Source organism: Gouania willdenowi, chromosome 5, assembly GCF_900634775.1.
Source record: "Gouania willdenowi chromosome 5, fGouWil2.1, whole genome shotgun sequence".
In the NCBI taxonomy this organism is placed as follows: Eukaryota; Metazoa; Chordata; class Actinopteri; order Blenniiformes; family Gobiesocidae; genus Gouania; species Gouania willdenowi.
The window spans coordinates 38682611-38689342 of record NC_041048.1 but is presented as its reverse complement, the minus strand read 5'-3'; positions in this window follow the sequence as shown (position 1 = coordinate 38689342).

Sequence of the window (6732 nt, the reverse complement as noted above, 5' to 3'; positions counted from 1 at the left end):
TGAGTCAACAGTGAGTCCCTGAGATTATTTTTCAATGTGTCCCAAAAGCACAGAGCAACTGCCTCTGAGGCCACGTTTACTCATCCACGGCGTATCATCCAAACTCAGAGTGTCGTCCAATTAGTATTACTGTAACACAATAATATATTTACCCTTTGTAAAGTTTCTTTCCTAAACAGGAGTGTTGACTTTTTGCTGATATAATACTGGCACTACCAAGGCTGTGTCGATTTTTTGCGCGTTTTTATTTTTTCTTACATTTTCAGCGTCCAATATCTGAGGAACTACATCACATAGGAAACTCAAATTTGGTAGATTAATACAGCTACACCTATTCTCTCAGAATATGCAAAACAATCTGCTATACATTCTATCTGGTGGACATGCCAGCCCCACAAAAATGGAAAAAAGTTTGTTGGGGTTTGGGTCTGGAACATGTTTGGGCCTTCAGTAAACAACTTAGCATGTGTCTCAGCTCCCTGTAGTTTGATCAGCTTTGAGCTATGAACATAGACTGTTTACATCACTAATGATTAGTCATATATAAGCATTGGTTCTTGAGTGACACGCTCTTGAAATGCAAAAAAATACTTTTTTTACTATTATTATTGGCCCATAGCTTCGTGTGGGAATATAAGAAAAAAAATCTGATCCCTGTTTTAATTTCTAGTATAAATGTTACTCTTTCGATATAAAATAATTTTTCTTTATGCAACTTCCTCATTTTTATTTTGGACCCCAAGTTGGGGTTATTTCACCACTCACAAATATTGAAAATGAGGTAATTGTTACTTGCCTCTGTGTCTTATCATCATTTATTGTTTATTTGTTTTTCACTAGTAACATGATTTTTCTATTTAAAAAAAAAAAAAAAAAATGCATCAGAAAAACATTTATTTTTACAACATAATATTTATAATGAACAAATTTCTCATTTTATCTTTTTTCGGGGTCATTTATGTCAAGTTGGTTCCTCAATTACTCCACCAAGTTTAATCAGGAACAGATCTGGATTGCGTATTTCGTCAGTATTTCCAAAATATGGGCGTGTCCATACATTTGGAACAACTGTATTGTTATTATTGGGTATATACATTTCTTACAAGCCTTTATAGTGAGAATGATCATCAATGATCTAGATACTGTAACTGCCAATATCTGGTAAAGATAGACTGTTGTCTTTTTGCTGATATAATACTGGCACAAGTGTGGGACCAGATCATCAGATCTCTTTATATACAGAAGATCTCAGAACATATAGTTGTACAGATCACAAGAGTAATTATTATAGAGAATAAAGCAAGTGTGACTGATGTTTGATTAGATTATAGAATGTAACTCTTGATTTTTACTTTAGAAGTTGAACTGAGTGAAACAAACGGTGACTGACGTATAACAGACTTCTCTAGTGTAGTTCGAGGCTGGGTGAGTAAAAGGTTAAGTGCCACCTGCAGACATGAGACCATTCAGGACGCCATAACAGAGTCGTAAAGAAGAAGGAAAACCTTCTAAAAGGGGTTGTTACACAACCAGGTTAACACACTAGACCTGTTAACAACTGGAGCTGATTCCCAGTAAAAGCACTTTACACAGTTACTCTGGCCGACTGTTTAGGCAGATACTACAACACATGCTCAAACAGGCTCCTCCACTCACACCAGCTCCAAACATTCAGCTCTTCTGACATGACCAAGTTAGGTCAAAGCAGTGCTAACGAGTCCCTCATCAATGCTGGAACTGTTCTGGTCCAGATCCAACTCACTGGTAATGACTGCAAACACAAGTTCTTTCATTTTCACCTTACTCATACGTTCAACCTATGACGACCTCTATCTAGACCTTTGTGAGTACTAAATCATTATAATCATCAGTCCGTTATTCCAGCTTATCCTGAATACTGCTGTGACGTGCTGGATTGTATCCCAGCTGACTCGGAGTGGATATGTATTCAAGCGGATTAATGGTTTTGCCCCCCAAAAAATGAAACCAATAAATCATGTAATGCACGTTTTAATGTTTTACCCCAAAACTATGGGACAGACTAAACACATAAAGGTTTTCCACATCCAAAGAGATTTTTTATCCATTACAGATTGAAGATTAAAAAAAAAAGTTAGGCATTGAACAGTTTTGATTGTATTGTGTATGTGTCTGCTTTTATAATCTCAACACAGCTCATGACACACAACCATTCTGTTCCACCTTTGTTATTTATTTCTCAGTCAGATTGGATAAATTCCGTTCCAAATCACGAGTCATGAGTTGGGAGTCGTCAGCTTTCCTCACACACGAGGAGCTTTGGTTGTAAATTTTAAACAAGTTTAATATCTACAATTGTCGGCCTCGACCTGCATGTTTTGGAGCCGATTATTGAGACAAATTCACAATTCACTGACTTATATAGTCCATTAAATAACCACCAAAGCGTTCACAATATCAACTCATTCACACTCGCATTCACACACCAAGGGCGCTAGTCAACCATTGGGAGCCACTTAGGGTTCAATATCTTCCTCAAGGACACTTTGACACATAGACATGCATAGCACTGGGATCGAATCCCGAATTTCTCGATCATAGGGCGATCAATCTACCAACTGAGCCAAGGTCGCCCGCGGTCAGGAAGGACAGCGCCTTAACAAACATGTCTGGTGTGACTTTAACACATCATCAGTGATGGAACCTTTCTGAAGAGTCTTAATGCTTGTCATGTCTGTCTTGGCATTCAGTCCCTTAAAGGGGCCATATTGTGAATTTTCAACTTTCAAATATGTCTGAAATACCTAAAATCTAAATTTGAGTGTTAAGAAACATGTCCTTAGCTGTCATACAATATGTGTTTTTTTTATTTTTTATTACATAGTTATATATTAGGGGTGGTAACCTCTGGGTACCTCACGATACGATACGCGATACAAAGTTCACAATAACGATTATCCCACGATATGACAATACTGCGATTATCGATATATTGGTCAGAAATCAATCTACAATAATCTATGACAACAAAAAAAAAAAAATTAAGTGAAAAAATACAAATTTTATTTTATATCTCTGAAAGAGAATAAATTGAAAAAGTGTCATATGAACAGTGACACTATTTTAGTGCAACATTTCTGTAAATAAGTGTCAACATATCAATGTAAACGAATAAGTATCTCCATTAGTGCTTTGTGGAAACAAAAAATAGGGCGTTTCTTACCAGTGACACCATTATAGTGCAATATTCCAGTAAACAATATATTGGTTATAAATTTCTGTGAAGATGCACCTGCACATTTTAGTGAAAAAGCAGAAAAGGTTTTGAAAAAAAATAAAATTAAAAAAAAAAAATAAAAAAAAAAATAAAAAAAAAAAATCGATACTTAGCTAGAGCATATCGATAGTCGATCGTGCAGAAAAATATTGCGATATATAGCCATATCGCGATATCATCACACTCCTATTATATATACATTCCTAAATATTGCCAGCCTGGCTAACCTGTAGTACCTTTTTTCCACCGGTTGGGTGAGTAGAAGCCTATTTACAGCAGAGCTGTTCCTGAACTGGGCGTCAAAGCCATTTTCTGTGCGCAGTGGTCTTTATACAGTTTCATTTAATGTTCACGAGCATCACCGCTGTGTACAAGTCCATATTCTTGGCTTGTAGTGAAATAAACACCGGTATGTAGATCATTTCAAACATACGCACTAAATAAAATGATGTCACTTCCTTTTTGACTGTTTTTGCTGTTTAGATTTACATCAATAAAATAAAGATCACACACAAATACTATTGTTTCTTTATATTTTTAATGATAATAATAATAAATGCAAATTTACAATAACAACAAATAGGTTTTATCCAATTTAAAAAACAAAAACCAGACAAAAAACCTGTCACAAGTAATATGCCACCTGCCAAATTCTACATATGGCCCCTTTAACACTAAGCATTTTGATGGCCTTGATGTGTGAGTGGACAGTGAATCCTCATACAGTATCTTTACCCCCTGCTTTGGCATTTGCTTGCGGCTCATTGTTCTTGGTTCTTTTCTTTTTAAAGCCTCCTCCATCTGGTCTTCTAAGGCAATGCTTAACTCCAGGTTCAGATGCCGGACAACGTCTGGCCTGAGTGTGGTTGTGGCAAGGATTTCTGGGAATTGGAGCTTTATCCCTGGTTTGACCTTCAGCTGCCAATCTCGAGTTGTTTGACTCAGAGATCCCAGCGTGGATGACCTCTACAATGACCTTTAGCACTTGGTCATAATGGACACCTTACAGCGACATTCACCTGACCAATGAAATATACTTTAAATACATTTCAGCTCATTCAGTTATTTGCAAGTTGAAACATTTAATCCACCTTTAACTGTGCGCACAATGTTTTAACTGTAGAATACACTCATTAATTTGATTTATTTATTACAAACTAAAAACTATGAATAAAACCCAGGCAGTAATAGAAGTGTATGATAACTTAAGTGTGCCGAATAGTTAAATGTCTTCATTTAAAGTATGTGAAGCTTTGATGCTGATATTTTTATTTTAATTGGGATATGTTTGTATTTAAATTAGTTTCAGCACTAATTTATATAATACATTTCCCAAACCCCCTAAAGTGAAACACCTGACACATGTTTCAGTAATATTGCAGTGTTTGTGTTCTGATTGTGAGATTTTGTATTCATCATCAACTTCAACAGAACATGGAAAGTGGATTTTTATCACAATAGTCGTGTAGCAAACACAGGCGTTCTCTCAGTGATTGCTTTTTAATTGTTTTTCCACGAACTGATCACCTCTCAGCAGCACTCACATCTAATTATGTTTCTTCATCCCTGACTTTATCACCTGGCTTTCTTTAGATAGGACGTTAGGCTTGTGTTTACATTGCTTTGCGAACACAAACACTCTTAATACCAGTTTGGGAGTGCCATGATCAACAGCAGTGCTGCTGCTGCTGAGCTGATCTCTGTGGGGCGTTCATGCTCATGTTGACAGGGGCGTCGCCCTTGTAGACAAGGTGATTGACACACAGTGTTGTGGCAATCTGCTGGTCTGAACACACCAACAGTGCACACACACACACACACACCTTTGCACCAAAGTGGTTGCTTATTGTGTTGGGCTATGCCAACACTATTTGAATCCCTGGTTTGTGATAACACTTAAAGGAGGTTAGAAAGACAATTGTGACTCCTCATTAATTATATGTGGGAAGCTGTCAGCAGATTTGTGTGTGCACATGAAAAATGTGTGCGTCCGAATCATAGTTGCATTTGTAGAATTAATTCCTGTTGATACGTAGCTAAAACAAGGCATTACTATCAAAATTGCGCCACGAGGTCACAGACACAGACTTTTCTGTTTTTGTTGGAAATTTACTTTTTATTTGTTTTTTAACACTCGTAAAATTAGAAGGAAAAAAAAAAAAAAATATATATATATATATATATATATATATATATATATATATATATATATATATATATATATATATAAAGAGAGAGAGAAAGAAAGAAAGAAAATAAATAAAAATTTCTCCTCTCAGTTCAGTGTTGCTGCTCTTATTCCAGTTTAAGGCCCGTGTGTGTGTGTATATATATATATATATATATATATATATATATATAAATATACATACATACATACATACATATACATATATATATATATATATATATATATATATATATATATATATATATATATATATATATATATATATATATATATACAAGCCACTGTTAAACCTTTTACAAATATACACTACCGGTCAAAACCTTTTCCAGTTTTTTACTGAAAATTATTCAGTTAATTGTGTTATTGCACTCTGAAATGAAAGCATGGAACAAATAAGAAGTTTGAGTAGAAAAATAAATCATGGAATCAATTTATAGACCAAAATGTACTTTTGACTCATCAAAGTACAGTGTGTTCAAACACTGCTTTTATGCAGACAGAGGGGGTTGGAAGTAATCAAGAAACGTTGGAACACCTGTAGGAATTAGTAGCACCAGCTTTCAAGGCTGATCCAACCTTCATTTGCTGCAGAACAGCTTTATATTGTTAACCCACTTCATGTTCCCAGAAAAAGGCCTATTTGTATAATTCTGCAATGTTTAATTATTTTTCAGTTTTGGATAACCAAACCTTTTCTTTTTAACCTCTGGCTGTTCTGTACTTTTGTACCTTTGTACCATTTCAAGCTATTCATTGGACTTGCACGACTTGAATTGCAATAAATAACTGGAAAAATTCTAAAGCTTTTGACCGGTAGTGTATGTCTTTACAGTGTACATGTTCAGCTGGAAAATTCCACATTTACATTATAGTAACATTTAAACGTAGCGTGATATAACTTTGACAGTAATTTTTCACTAATTTTCAGTCATTATCCACTAAAATAAAATCCACAAATGCAACAGTGATATGGGTACAAAATTTCTACGTGTGCACACACCAATCTTTTGACAGTAACCTTACCACATCAGTGTATTTCTACTGACCGTCAAGAGTTATTTTTAGATGTCATTGGAGAGAACATTTTGTCATCACAGCAGGGTCTACCAGACCCGGCCTTCACAGACTGCGTTAAGGCTGTTTGGCTCTGCGTTAGCACTGAATTGGGTTGTTTTTGGCCTTTGTCACATGCAACCCTCCAGTGGAGTGTCCCTGAAGCAGGTGAGAGCTGTGCTGACAGCCTGCACCTGTAATCTGAAGATCTCAGGTCACCAATAGCACTTGG